Source organism: Neoarius graeffei, chromosome 3 (genome assembly GCF_027579695.1).
Source record: "Neoarius graeffei isolate fNeoGra1 chromosome 3, fNeoGra1.pri, whole genome shotgun sequence".
Classification (NCBI taxonomy): domain Eukaryota; kingdom Metazoa; phylum Chordata; class Actinopteri; order Siluriformes; family Ariidae; genus Neoarius; species Neoarius graeffei.
The window spans coordinates 50,295,090-50,311,468 of NC_083571.1; positions in this window are offsets into that span (position 1 = coordinate 50,295,090).

Genomic DNA, 16,379 nt, shown 5'->3' on the forward strand with positions numbered 1-16,379 from the left:
ATTCATTCTTTCCTTTACACGGATCAGTCGTCCTGGTCCCTTTGCAGAAAAACAGCCCCAAAGCATGATGTTTCCACCCCCATGCTCCACAGTAGGTATGGTGTTCTTTGGATGCAACTCAGCATTCTTTCTCCTCCAAACACGACAAGTTGAGTTTTTACCAAAAAGTTCTATTTTGGTTTCATCTGACCATATGACATTCTCCCAACCCTCTTCTGGATCATCCAAATGCTCTCTAGCAAACTTCAGATGGGCCTGGACATGTACTGGCTTAAGCAGGGGGACACATCTGGCACTGCAGGATTTGAGTCCCTGGCGGCGTAGTGTGTTACTGATGGTAGCCTTTGTTACTTTGGTCCCAGCTCTCTGCAGGTCATTCACTAGGTTCCCCCATGTGGTTCTGGGATTTTTGCTCACTGTTCTTGTGATCATTTTGACCCCACGGGGTGAGATCTTGCGTGGAGCCCCAGATCAAGGGAGATTATCAGTGGTCTTGTCTGTCTTCCATTTTCTAATAATTGCTCCCACAGTTGATTTCTTCACACCAAGCTGCTTACCTATTGCAGATTCAGTCTTCCCAGCCTGGTGCAGGTCTACAATTTTGTTTCTGGTGTCCTTTGACAGCTCTTTGGTCTTGGCTATAGTGGAGTTTGGAGTGTGACTGTTTGAGGTTGTGGACAGGTGTCTTTTATACTGATAACGAGTTCAAACAGGTGCCATTAATACAGGTAACGAGTGGAGGACAGAGGAGCCTCTTAAAGAAGTTGTTACAGGTCTGTGAGAGCCAGAAATCTTGCTTGTTTGTAGGTGACCAAATACTTATTTTACCGAGGAATTTACCAATTAATTCATTAAAAATCCTACAATGTGATTTCCTGGATTCTTTCCCCCCATTCTGTCTCTCATAGTTGAAGTGTACCTATGATGAAAATTACAGGCCTCTCTCATCTTTTTAAGTGGGTGAACTTGCACAATTGGTGGCTGACTAAATACTTTTTTGCCCCACTGTATAACTTGAACGTTCCTAATTCCATAGGTCACTTTATACTATTGCACTTTATAATATTTTTGCGGCTGCATAATTTAATTTAATACACTTCATATTTATTTCTCTGCTGAGCCAAATTGCAACAAAATTTCATTTGGTGTACACTTGTTGCATACTGAATGACAATAAAGGTTGTCTAAGTCTATATATATATATATATATTAGGGCTGTTGAGGTTATCGCAATAATAAAACGTTCATACAAATTCCTTTAACACCACTAATTTTTTGACGCGTGATTAACGCATGCATGTTCTGTGGCCCCTCCCCCATAGTTTGGAAAATCAGGGAGCGACATAGCATGAGCAAGCGATGTAGCAGGTAGCTGTAAGTCATGATAAAGTGCGCTCATGTACAGAATCAACTTATAGTGTTGCATACTGAGTGTTTACATTAAACGTGTGTATTTTGATATGGTTTTCTTGGCCCAGAGGGGAGAAAAGATGATGTGTTTGGGTCCAAGTGTGTGTGTGTGTGTGTGTGTGTGTGTGTGTGTAAAAGCTCACAATCTTCACACTGGAATGAGAGTGAAAAAGTTTGTTTTATTCTGAGACATTTGAGAGTTATTTAAAAGTGTTTATAAATGCAGTTTTTGTTCATGAATGCACTGTGCTTAGAAAAAAAGCAACAAAATATGGAATACAAGTGTTTGATGGGAAGAAAGTATTTTTTTTTTTCCAGAATTATTATTAAAGCATTTTTCACAAATTGCTACTGTCGTTTTGCCGGTTTGTTTACATTCTAAGCGGAAGTGATTTTGTTGGACGTTTTGTGTAAAATTAAATTTATCAACTAACTTATTTCATACTTCCGGTCGATGCCAGTGTGGCAACGGGAAAATAGATAAAGCCATACTCCTCTATCAGACATACATGCTTCCAATTCAGCAGTGTTTTCAAACTCAGTGTCTCTCAGCAGTGTATTGACAAAGGTAGCAGCTGGTCTGCCTCTGCTGAGATGGCTGTGTGGTGGAGCCCATGTTATTGTATGATCAGCAGGCAAGGATTTATCTCTAAAAATGTGGCCAAATAACTTTAGGCATCTGATTCTACAGATGTCTGAAATTGAGCTCAGGTCTCCATAGAGCTTATTGAAGATTCATGTCCACCAGTCAATATTGTAGATCTTTCTTAGCATGCGCGTACATGTCCTGCCGAAAGATTTTTCCTCAGCTTTGGTCAGTGACCATGAGTCACATCCATATAGCAAAATAGATTCAATGGTGGCTCTGAAGTACCGTAATTTTAGATGTTCAGATAAATCACTTTTCCAGATGTTATTCATCTTATTCAGCACTTTCCAAGCAAGGGCTTTTCTCGATTGTATGTCTCTGGATTTATCGCACCAGCTACCCAGGTACTTGAAATCTTGGCCGCCGGCCTCTGTGAACGCGTGTTTAATTTCACTGTCATCCCTGGTGGTAATTGACTCAACATTGGCATTGATGAACATGGCTTTTATTTTTCCTGCATTTAATTTCAAACCCACTTTTCTGCATTCTTCCTCAACTGCATATAGCAGTCTTTTGGCTTGTTCAATTTGAATTAAGAGTAGATCAATATCATCTGCGAAGTCGAGGTCACAGATGCATATTGCAGGTGATGATCTACTTATGTAGTGTCAAACCGAGATCATCTTCCTTTCTCACGACAGCCTTCCTAAGAGCATAGTCCAGGACTATTACACAAAGGTACGGAGCGAGGATATCACCCTGCATAACACCCTGAATTTTAAAATAGACTGTGTCCCCATAGGGTGAAACAATTTTCACTCTCATCATGTTGTAATTGGCTTTAACCCCTTCAAACAAAAGGAAAAATGCTATGGAACTTCATGTGTACAATTGTACACATTTGCCCGAAGGGGTTAATGGCTCTCAGGATGTGGTTGGGAATGCCATGTGCTTCCAGAACTTTGAAGATTGACCGGTGGCCTATACTGTCAAAATTGTGTTTAAAAGTTTAAGCTGTTAAAGTTTAAAACTTTCAAAGATTAAAGTGTTAAAGCATTAAAACATTGTGCTACTATGTTAACCCAGCTGGTTGCTATGGTGTTGCTCAGTGGATGCCATCATATTCCATCTAGTTTCTAGGCTATGGTTTTGCTCAGTCATTGTAAACCCAGCTTGTTGCTAGGATGTTGGTAGGTGGTTGTCATCATTCCATTTGGTTCCTAGACTGTTGCTACCTTGTTGCTATGCTAAAACAGTAATTTGTTAGGGTGTTGCAAGGTGGTTGCTATGCTCTCCCAGCTGGTTACTTGGTGATAGATGGTTGCTGTAATACTCCATTTGGCTGCTCAAGTGTTGGTAGGTGGTTGATGTGCTCACCCCGTTATTTGCTAGGCTCTTATCTGGTTGCTATGCTAACAGTTTATTGCTAGGCCATTGCTGGGTGGTTGCGATGCTAACACAGCTGGTTGCTGTCTTGCTGCTAGGTCCTTGCTACGCAAACCCAACTGGTTGCTTCGGTGTTGCTAGGTGGCTGTTATGGGGTCCTAGATGGGTGTTGTGATGTTTCTAGGAGATTTCATTATGTTCAAAGTTGGTTGCTAAGGAAACTTAGTTGTTTGCTAGTATGTTAATTGGTTGCTATCATCGTCCAGCCGGTTGCTCGGGTTTCATTTGGTGAAGCAATGTAAATTTTAAATGTCTTCAGTACATCTGATTAAGGAAAGGCTGAAATCATGTGAAGGTAGGGCCAACAAAATATTTCCCATATATTCCAACAGGAAGGAATACATGTGGCGACCGGAATTCTGATCTATTCCAAAAGCATACAGCTCTACCTCAAAAACTGAAACCTGTGAAAATGGAAGAAAATTTTTGTAGAGAAGAAAGAAAGAAAGAAAGAAAACAGTATGTTGGCTTTGTCAAGGCAACACCCAACATTAATATGAGTACCAGGATGGCAAATATTGAGACTTTTGGAAAATACATCCAGACTGGAAGTGATGTTTACCTGTGCCTAAAAATCATTCCAAGAGAAACGGTATAAATTCTGGCCAGACAATGTTGGTCAGTCATTAAGAAATGTTCTGACCCATGGCTATCTTTCAGGAGACTGACCAAGTGCAGCAGGCATTTGAAGAGTTGGAGGAGACAGTAAAACAAAATGAGACGTTACCATATTTAAGCTTTAAGTTTTTATGGGGGAAAAAAAAAAGAATCACTTCAGCCTATGTGTCTACAAGTCGAACTTTCAAAACATTCACTCTGTACCACTCACTCCAGCTAAAGCACAGCTGTAAGTCCAAGCAGAGTTACAGTGGAGAATAAATATTTTACATTTTAATGATTCTCTTGTTCATTCCAAAACTGTACATAGCTTGTGTATATCTTGTGTGATGATGCTTTGTACACTATTGGCATTATCTTTACCAGCTTCATGAGGTACCTACAGTGGTGCTTGAAAGTTTGTGAACCCTTTAGAATTTTCTAGATTTCAGCATAAATATGAACTAAAACATCATCAGATTTTCACACAAGTCCTAAAAGTAGATAAAGAGAACCCAGTTAAACAAATGAGACAAAAATATTATACTTGGTCATTTATTTATTCAGGAAAATGATCCAATATTACATATCTGTGAGTGGCAAAAGTATGTGAACCTCTAGGATTAGCAGTTAATTTGAAGGTGAAATTCGAGTCAGGTGTTTTCAATCAAAGGGATGACAATCAGGTGTGAGTGGGCACCCTGTTTTATTTAAAGAACAGGGATCTATCAAAGTCTGATCTTCACAACACACATTTGTGGAAGTGAATCATGGCACGAACAAAGGAGATTTCTGAGGACCTCAGAAAAAGCGTTGTTGATGCTCATCAGACTGGAAAAGGTTACAAAACCATCTCTAAAGAGTTTGGACTCCACCAATCCACAGTCAGACAGATTGTGTACAAATGGAGGAAATTCAAGACCATTGTTACCCTCCCCAGGAGTGGTCGACCAACAAAGATCACTCCAAGAGCAAGGTGTGTAATAGTCAGCGAGGTCACAAAAGACCCCAGCATAAATTGTAATCAACTGAAGGCCTCTCTCACACTGGGTGATGTTAATGTTCATGAGTCCATCATCAGGAGAACACTGAACAACAATGGTGTGCATGGCAGGGTTGTAAGGAGAAAGCCACTGCTGTCCCAAAAGAACATTGCTGCTCATCTGCAGTTTGCTAAAGATCACGTGGACAAGCCAGAAGGCTATTGGAAAAAGGTTTTGTGGACGATGAGACCAAAATAGATTTTTTTTTGTTTAAATGAAAAGCATTATGTTTGGAGAAAGGAAAACACTGCATTCCAGCATAAGAACCTTATCCCATCTGCGAAACATGGTGGCAGTAGTATCATGGTTTGGGCCTGTTTTGCTGCATCTGGGCCAGGACGGCTTGCCATCATTGATGGAACAATGAATTTTGAATTATACCAGCAAATTCTAAAGGAAAATGTCAGGACATCTGTCCATGAACTGAATCTCAAGAGAAGGTGGGTCATGCAGTAAGACAACGACCCTAAGCACACAAATCATTCTACCAAAGAATGGTTAAAGAAGAATAAAGTTAATGTTTTAGAATGGCCAAGTCAAAGTCCTGACCTTAATCCAATCGAAATGTTGTGGAAGGACCTGAAGTGAGTAGTTCATGTGATGAAACCCACCAACATCCCAGAGTTGAAGCTGTTCTGTACAGAGGAATGGGCTAAAATTCCTCCAAGCCAGTGTGCAGGACTGATCAACAGTTACCGGAAACGTTTAGTTGCAGTTATTTCTGAACAAGGGGGTCACACCAGATACTGAAAGCAAAGGTTCACATACTTTTGCCACTCACAGATATGTAATATTGGGTCATTTTCCTCAATAAATAAATGACCAAGTACAATATTTTTGTCTCATTTGTTTAACTGGGTTCTCTTGATCTACTTTTAGGCCTTGTGTGAAAATCTAAAGATGCTTTAGGTCATATTTATGCAGAAATCTAGAAAATTCCAAATGGTTCACAAACTTTCAAGCACCACTGTACCTGTACCTGTGAGTTCCTCCATTTACTTCATTGAAGTGGATGAGGCAAGCTTGTTTGATCATTGACTAGCTTGGCGAACTCCAATTTAGATTGTGTTGATTTCTTTGCTTCATCTTTCGTAAGTTTGAGAATTCTTGCATGTTTTATCCATGGATCAAGGTCGTATTTTCTAGTTGGTTTAGCAAATAACTTCTTCATGTAGGTGGTGTTTTCTGCTCTACATACATGACCGATATATTTGAGATGTGCATATATGAAGTTTTGTAAGGGGGTAGTTTTGACAATACTTTCTAGGTATTTATTAGAAGATTCAAACTTCTATTCACCTTCCTCTGAGTTACGTCTTTTCCAACCCCCTTTAACCATACATCTTAAGCACTGGAACCAGCACACTTCCATTTTACGTATTTCAATTTCTTTTGGGAGCCAAGATTGCACTCCATAGATAAGCTGAGATCTCACACGTTTCCAACAGTTTCCTTCTTGTCATCATGCTGATACTGCTATAAGTTAGCACAGAACGCAATTCACTGAATTTAGCTGTTGCTTTTGCTATTTGTAGATCTACAGATATCACTTTAGTGTCACTTGAGATCAACTTGCCCAAGTAAATAAATTTAGTCATATTCTCAGTTGTGTTTTCATCTACACTAAAGAGAGTTTCTTTTTTTGTAAGCTCCTTATTGAAGACTTGGGTCTTCGTCTTTTTGGATGATATTGTCAGCCCAAATCTTTTACATGTGCTATAAATGATATTCAGTAGTCTCTCAGCCTCATCTATTGTGCTACGGAACAGTACTACATCATCAGCATATAAAAATCCATTGGATAATGTAAATCCCATGTAATCCTCCATTGCTCCTTTGTTTTCTATTTGAACACAGATGAGAGATGTTGTACTCAAACTGGATTCCTCATCCTTCAGGGAAAGCTTCATCAAAAGCATGTGTGGCAACTTTTCGAACATAAACTAATAATTGAAAATCCCTGCCCACCTTGTCTACATCCAACTTGGACATCAAATTTTGCTTTTGTGCCACTGATAGATGCAGTAGTACCTTCTCAAAGTTTTTGCAAGCTTGTTATCAGATGTTTTGCTCCTGTTGATATTGTAAGGATTGCGAAGAGAAAATTCCTTGGAAAATGGTCATACATGTATGCTGCAATCAGGTCAGTATATGCTACTATTAAGGTACCACCATATTTTTCAATAACATTCTTTACAACAAATATTCCATGAGCAGTGGATTGATTCTGCCGAAATCTATACTGAGCATCGCTAATACTTTTCTTGGAGTATTTTTTAAATCTGCCAATAATGATCACTAAAATCCTCCTCATATTTGCTCCAGTGGAAGTACCTCGATAGTTTGCTGTGAAGGTTCTTATTCCCTTCGTAAAAAAAGGCATGTGATATTTGCATGTAACCATTCAACTGGCACCTCAATCATGTTCCATATCAATGTCAACAGCACAAGTATTGCAGATACAGTGGTGCTTGAAAGTTTGTGAACCCTTTAGAATTTGCTATATTTCTGCATAAATATGACCTAAAACATCAGATTTTCACACAAGTCCTAAAAGTAGATAAAGAGAACTCAGTTAAACAAATGAGACAAAAATATTAGACTTGGTCATTTATTTATTTAGGAAAATGATCCAATATTACATATCTGTGAATGGCAAACGTATGTGAACCTCTAGGATTAGCAGTTAATTTGAAGGTGAAATTAGAGTCAGGTGTTTTCAATCAATGGGATGACAATCAGGTGTGAGTGGGCAACTTGTTTCATTTAAAGCACAGGGCTCTATCAAAGTCTGATCTTCACAACACATGTTTGTGGAAGTGTATCATGGCATGAACAAAGGAGATTTCTGAGGACCTCAGAAAAAGCGTTGTTGATACTCATCAGGCTGGAAAAGGTTACAAAACCCTCTCTAAAGAGTTTGGACTCCACCAATCCACAGTCACACAGATTGTGTACAAATGGAGGAAATTCAAGGCCATTGTTACCCTCCCTAGGAGTGGTCGACCAACAAAGATCACTCCAAGAGCAAGGCGTGTAATAGTCGGCGAGGTCACAAAAGACCCCAGGGTAACTTCTAAGCAACTGAAGGCCTCTCTGACATTGGCTCATGTTAATGTTCATGCATCCACCATCAGGAGAACACTGAACACCAATGGTGTGCATGTCAGGGTTGCAAGGAGAAAGCCACTGCTGTCCAAAAAGAACATTGCTGCTCATCTGCAGTTTGCTAAAGATCATGTGGCCAAGCCAGAAGGCTATTGGAAAAAAAGTTTTGTGGGTGGATGAGATCAACATAGAACTTTTTGGTTTAAATGAGAAGCGTTATGTTTGGAGAAAGGAAAACACTGCATTCCAGCATAAGAACCTTATCCCATCTGTGAAACATGGTGGTGGTAGTATCACGGTTTGGGCCTGTTTTGCTGCATCTGGGCCAGGACAGCTTGCCATCATTGATGGAACAATGAATTCTGAATTATACCAGATAATTCTCAAGGAAAATGTCAGGACATGTCCATGACCTGAATTTCAAGAGAAGGTGTGCCATGCAGCAAGACAACGACCCTAAGCACACAAGTCGTTCTACCAAAGAATGGTTAAAGGAGAATAAAGTTAATGTTTTGGAATGGGCAAGTCAAAGTCCTGACCTTATTCCAATAAAAATGTTGTGGAAGGACCTGACACGAGCAGTTCATGTGTGGACACACACCAACATCCCAGATTTGAAGCTGTTCTGTACAGAGGAATGGGCTAAAATTCCTCCAAGCCGGTGTGCAGGACTGATCAACAGTTACTGGAAATGTTTAGTTGCAATTATTGCTACACAAGGGAGTCACACCAGATACTGAAAGCAAAGGTTCACATACTTTTACCACTCACAGATATGTAATATTGGGTCATTTTCCTCAATAAATAAATTACCAAGTATAATATATTTTTGTCTCATTTATTTAACTGGGTTCTCTTTATCTACTTTTAGAACTTGTGTGAAAATCTGATGATGTTTTAGGTCATATTTATGCAGAAATATAAAAAATTCAAAAGGGTTCACAAACTTTCAAGCACCACTGTATCAAGTACTTACCGTACTATTGCTGTACTTTCAACCCTCAGTTTTGAGTTTTTCAGTCCCAGAGCTCTTATTATTCTTGAAGCTCTTCAATACGTCTACCACTTCTTCCTTCTTTGGAATACTTTCATCACCTTCCAAGATTTTATTTTTTCGGAAGGGATAATCTTCAGGTCTCTCAAGCTCAGGAGGAGTCAGCAATTCGCGTGCAGCAAAATGATTGGCAAAATGAGCCTTCAAGTTCTCATTTAATATGGCAAGTTTGTTACTTGCTTTGAAGGCGATATACTTTTTGGCTCCAACAAATTCCTTTTCTGCATTGCATGGTTCTGTTAGCACTGTTGATATTGTCAGCAATTTCTTTGTAGTAGCTGTTTTTCAGATGTTCTCTGTGCTTTTTTTTTTTGTTCTCTTCTCAAAGTTCCTCCTTGATGTATTGTCAGAGCATTTGTGAAGTTGCAACATAAGCTGTTTGACTTGATCATCTTCCCAGGGTGCCTTTTTCTTTGTCCTTATGATTTTTGGACAAGTCTTCTTAACAGTTTTTAAATGTGGCTATTTCATTTACCTGATTCACATCTTCAGATTCAAAGTTTAAGCTTGCAAATTCTTTATCCAATTCATCAGTAAAGCCTCACTCACAACCCGCCCTAAGTGTTTTGGACATGCACGGGTCGCAGGGTTTGGTAGCTTGCAGCCGTGCCACCGGGTCGTGGTGAACCCGGGGGAAAGTTTGGGGGAGGAGTACGGGCAAAGTACTTGTCAAGTACAGGTGCACACCTGACTTCCTTGAGGCGTGGGAAAAATTGCACCATTAGCCCATGAAAAGCGTATGTCTGATGCACGCGATCAGTGCGTGATCAGTGAGTGTGGAGTGTGTGAGACTTGCCTTTTACCAGTTTCCTGCACTCCGAGTATGGGCCACAATTGTGAAGCATGTGTGACACATGTGATTAGCATGTTACAATCACTCACAACTTGCATGTGATGCAGGCCCGGTGCCAGGAACAGTTTACTAAGGGGGCAATTAGAAATCGCAAGGGGGCAAATATTTTTTACATATAGTGTGTAGTAGTGATGGCGGTCTGACAACGTGTTTCAAACAATTAACTGAGCCAACCACAAAACCACGGCCCTGAAGGTTGCTTTAGTCCGGGAAAATCATGTGGCATATTACCAGGGCAGTTTTATCAACTCCCGTGCCCACCTGTTAACCCTCCCCTCCAATTTTCTCACAGACACGCGTTACAACCAGAAAGATGCCAAACATAAAACAACACACACAAACCTACAGGCAATTCCTTTACATTTAAAATACATACAGATAGCTCCGCGGCATGAAAACAAAACGTCAATGCAAGTCTAAGGTACTTGGCTCGGCGGCCAAAATCATAATTTAAAAAAATCAACAGACCCCGCGGCTGCACCAGTAATAGCCTTCCTGACTCGCACCGAGTCAACGCTAACCACTTAACCCGCGATCCCAGTTTAGGCGTGTAGGGGACTAAACACTCTGAAGTGATGAATTTTCACCCCCGCTGCATGGGGGGTGACATCAACGACACATATTCTTACGCTATTTGCGCACAAAGCAGACCATATATGAACACATACACCAACATAAACGGAGATAAACTTAGCTGACAAAGAAAGAAAATGGATTCACAATATTGTGATTGAATTCGTTTAATTCGGAAGGGGAAAGACTACTCCCGTAAACTGACTGCATATTGCAGGATATTGCAGAGACAGTGCACTTGTAAGTGTGCATGTAAAGCCCCCGCCCGCACGACCCTTGTCCTTATCACAGGTCTGTGTGTGCGCGGCTGTGTCAGCATTTCACACATACACCCACAATAACTAGTAGTCCCCAGTAGTTAGGATTGATACATCTGTCTAAAACAGGGTTAGTATTAAATTCAGGCTTTTTGAAATAATCCTACCTTAATACAGTTGAATTCTACGATTGCAACGTAAGAATCATAACAACCAATCAGATTTGTTCTACCGTGCCAGTTTTAGTAGTGATTTATGTGAAATGTATTTTTGTGCAATGCGCAACCACTTAATATTTCGTATTTGAAAATGCAAATTATTAATACATCTATAATACATTATATTTTCATAAGAAAACAATTAAGTGATCTGAGTCTCCGTTGAGGGGGCGGGGCTGTAGCCACGAGGGGGCGACGCCCCCTTTCGCCCCCCCATGGCGCCGGGCCTGATGTGATGCAAGCCAGGAGTGGGTATAAAACCAGCGTGTCTGCAGCATTCTGCATCTGTTTTTCAGCTGAAGAACATTGGATATTTTGTGGGAAAATTTTTAAAAATTTTCAGTTTAAAGTTTAGAAAATGGGACCAAAGAAGCGAGCAAAAGTGAAGTAACCCAGCCTGAAACAGCAGAGGGGGAGGAGGAAGAATTTGATGATGATGCACCGGCAAGCCCTGCACGGACAGAGAGAAGTATGTCTTCAAGCTGACAGAAGGCACAGCACCCAGCCAGAGGTATTTTCATAAGTAAATACACATGCTTTAAATATTCATTTCAGTATCTATATGCTAATGTAATTAATATTATATCTGCTGATTTTCATGTATGTTTCAGCTAACGATGCCCAGAAGTTCGGACATTGCAATCCCATCATCACTGTCACGCCATTGTGCCATGCTCAGTGATGAGGACAAGGACATCCCGACATCCCGTCCCACCACTCAGCAGGAGTAGGAGCAGGACAGTAGCTCGGAGTCAAAGTGTGTTTCAGTGCTCAAACTGTTGGGCTATTTAGTTGGGATTTTTTACAATGTAATGAAATACGTTATTCCCTTATAAATCATGTTTTATTATTTGATGTTTGCATGGTCAATTAACATATACTCATATAAAAATAGCAAATGAGGTGGTCTTACTTTCTACAATGCTACAGGCTACATGATCGATTCCTTGGTTTCTCCCCAATATATACAGTGCCTTGCAAAAGTATTCATACCCCTTGAAATTTTTCACATTTTTCCACCTTACAACCACGAACTTACAAGTTTTTTATTGAGATTTTATGTGATAGACCAACACAGAGTAGCACATAATTGTGAAGTGAAACGAAAATGATAAATGGTCTTCAAAATTTTAAACAAATAAAAATCAGAAAAATGTGATGTGCATTAGTATTCAGCCCCCCTGCGTCAATACTTTGTAGAGCCACCTTTTGCTGCAATTACAGCTGCAAGTCTTTTGTGGTATGTCTCTACCAGCTTTGCACATCTAGACACTGAAATTTTTGCCCATTCTTCTTTGCAAAATAGCTCAAGCTCATCCAGATTGGATGGAGAGCGTCTGTGAATAGCAATTTTCAAGTCTTGCCACAGATGCTCAATGGGATTTAGGTCTGGACTTTGACTGGGCCATTCTAACACATGAATATTCTTTGATCTAAACCATTCCATTGTAGCCCTGGCTGCATGTTTAGGGTCATTGTCTTGCTGAAAGGTGAATCTCCTTCCCAGTCTCAAGTCTTTTGCAGCCTCCAACAGGTTTTCTTCCAGGATTGCCCTGTATTTAGCTCCATCCATCTTCCCATCAACTCTGACCAGCTTCCCTGTCCCTGCTGAAGAAAAGCATCCCCATAGCATGATGCTGCCACCACCATGTTTCACAGTGGGGATGGTGTGTGCAAGGTGATGAGGAGTGTTAGTTTTCTGCCACACATAGCGCTTTGCATTTAGGCCAAAAAGTTCAACTTTGGTCTCATCTGACCAAAGCACCTTCTTCCACATGTTTGCTGTGTCCCCTACATGGCTTCTTATGCCTGTCTTTCAACAATGGCTTTCTTCTTGCCACTCTTCCAAAAAGGCCAGATTTGTGGAGTGTACGACTTATAGTTGTCCTGTGCACAGATTCTCCCACCTGAGCTGTGGATTTCTGCAGCTCCTCCAGAGTGATCATGGGCCTCTTGGCTGCTTCTCTGACCAGTGCTCTCCTTGCTCGCTCTGTCAGTTTAGGTGTAACGGCCATGTCTTGGTAGGTTTGCAGTTGTGCCATACTTTTTCCATTTTTGAATGATGGATTGAACAGTGCTTCTTGAAATGTTCAGAGCTTGGGATATTTTTTTATAACCTAACCCTGCTTTAAACTTCTCCAGAACTTTATCCCTGACCTGTCTGGTGAGTTCTTTGGTCTTCATGATGCTGTTTGTTCTTCAGTATTCTCTAACAAACCACTGAGGCCTTCACAGAACAAGTGTATTTATGCTGAGAGTAAATTACACACAGTAGGACTCTATTCACTAATTAGATGACTTCTGAAGGCAATTGATTGCACTGGATTGTATTTAGAGGTATCAGAGGACAGGGGGCTGAATACTAATGCACACCACATTTTTCAGATTTTTATTTGTTTAAAATTTTGAAGACCATTTATCATTTTTGTTTCACTTCACAATTATGTGCTACTCTGTGTTGGTCTATCACATAAAATCTCAATAAAAAACTTTTAAGTTCGTGGTTGTAAGGTGGAAAAATGTGAAAAAGTTCAAGGGGTATGAATACTTTTGCAAGGCACTGTATACCCAGAGTCTTGCCCCTCGTGTTGCGTGCGGGTCGCATGCACCGTGTGCAGGTTGCGTGAGCTGCGTGCACACCACACATAGGGGTAGAAAGTGAGATGTATCTCTGTCTTGCGGGCCACACACATAGCAAGTGTGGAATAATTGTGTAGTATTTCTGAGGCACGTCACTCATACAATGACCATGCGTCACTCTTGCGTCTTACTGTCATTGCAAAAAGCCCCTACTAGCCATTCTGTTGACTTGGTTCAGGCGTACAAAAGGAGTACAGGTCCCTTAAGTAGTATATGCGTTCTTGATTTGTTGCAAGACCCGTAGAATTTGCATGTGCAGGACCAAAAGTCTCCACGGGCAGTCTGCGACCTTCTACGGCGCTGAACACACGTAAGTGTCGTGCAAGTCTCAAGCACGGTTTTGCCAATTTTTTTTACCGTGGACTGCCCATAGTAGTACATATGGTGGGTTGTGAGTGAGGCTTAAAGTCAACAACTAAAGTCAACTTGGCTTTGGGTTGCATGCTTTTGCTCTGCTCAGTTTTTGCTTTAACTTCCTTTTTGATGATGGAAAACTGATATCCATTGCTAACAATCTATTATCTGTATCAAATAGATGCAAGGGGTCAGGATATGCTCGACACTGTCACATAATTAGTTACCCATGGTGAAAATCCAAGATAGCGGTGTGGTGGTAACACGTACACAGCGGCCTCTCCGGATCCAAAATGGGGGGGGGGGGGGGGTTGTCATTTTGTTCCTTTGATCGACCCTGTAGAGCACATGGAACCCAGATCAACTGGTGTTCATGTCTACCATCACCAGACACTCCTACCATACAGATACCATTGCAGAAAACATCATAAAAGATTATCTGCTGGACAAATTACGCAACCTCGGCCAGCTGTGAGGAACAGGCCTCCAGTCCTCGGCCTCGCCTGAGGCCCGTGACATGGGGAGGAGTCATCGGAAGCAGTGTGCAAGGAGGCAGAAACGTGGCAAGCATGGGGGTGTTTGTGCTAGGCTAGCAGCTAACCCTAGCCGTCCGGCTCTCCCATCCATTCTACTCTGTTCCCTAGAAAATAAACTTGACTACATCCGACTCCAATGGACTACCCAGTGTGAGTTTAGAGACTGCTGCATCCTTGTTTTCACGGAGATGTGGCTCAGCAACCGAATTCCAGACACCGCCATTCAGCCAGATGGGTTCGCTTCATTCCGAGCCAACAGAGATGTACCTCTGTGTGGTAAGACTTGTGGAGGTGGCGTGTGTATTTCCAGTAACACACAATGGTGCAGGAATTTGGTGCTAGTCTCTGGTTATTGCTCATTGTTAGTGGAGTTTGTGACTGTTAGATGTAGACCATTTTATTTACCACTGTGCTCTGTGTACTGTATGGTGCTATCAGCGAACTGCAGAATGCACACCCAGATGGACTGTTTATTGTCACCGGAGATTTCAACCATGAAAATCTCAGGTCAGTGCTCCCTAAATTCCATCAGTATGTGGATTTTGCAATGAGAGGGGTGAACACGCTGGATTTTGTTTACACAAACATTCCCGGTGCAGGCGGCACGGTGGTGTAGTGGTTAGCGCTGTCGCCTCACAGCAAGAAGGTCCAGGTTCAAGCCCCATGGCCGGCGAGGGCCTTTCTGTGTGGAGTTTGCATGTTCTCCCCGTGTCCGCGTGGGTTTCCTCCGGGTGCTCCGGTTTCCCCCACAGTCCAAAGACATGCAGGTTAGGTTAACTGGTGACTCTAAATTGACCGTAGGTGTGAACGTGAGTGTGAATGGTTGTCTGTGTCCATGTGTCAGCCCTGTGATGACCTGGCAACTTGTCCAGGGTGTACCCTGCCTTTCGCCTGTAGTCAGCTGGGATAGGCTCCATCTTGCCTGCGACCCTGTAGAACAGGATAAAGCGGCTAGAGATAATGAGATGAGATTCCCGGTGCATACCGTGTGGAGCCCCGCCCCACCTCGGCAACTCAGACCACATCTCTGTTATGCTATTTCCAGTATACAGACCGCTAGTCAGATGCTCCAAACCAGTTCTAAGATTGGTGAAAACCTGGCCAGAAGGAGCTATCTCTGCTCTCCCAGGACTGTTTTGAGAGAACTGACTGGGACATGTTTAGGGAGGCTGTAGCCAATGGTGACTGCACTAACTTAGAAGAGTACACAGCATCAGTGACCAGCTACATCAGCAAGTGCATTGATGATGTTACTGTCTCTAAGACCATCACCAATCACCCCAACCAAAAGCCGTGGATTACTGCAGAGGTGTGTACACTACTGAGGCCTCAGATGCTGCCTTCAGAGCGGGTGACAGTGTGGCCCTGAGAGCAGCTAGGGCCAGACTGTCTCAGGCCATCAGAGCAGCAAAGCACACACCCACCCAAAGAATCTGCAGCTACATGTTTCCACTTCCAAGTTTCAGGATCAAACCATGTTCCATGGTGGATCCATTTGCATCTAAATATTGTGTTCATAATCAATTGATTTTGATGGCACCAGGTAAGGAATCTTTCTCCATTATCATTATTTTCTACTCTGTCAGAGTTGTTGTGACCTAGAACAGAGTCCCATGCATTGGAATCCTTACTCTTTGAAGAGATAGTGGCATTGACATGACCTAAAATTATCTGTTTGAATTTGGAACAATTTTTGTTGAG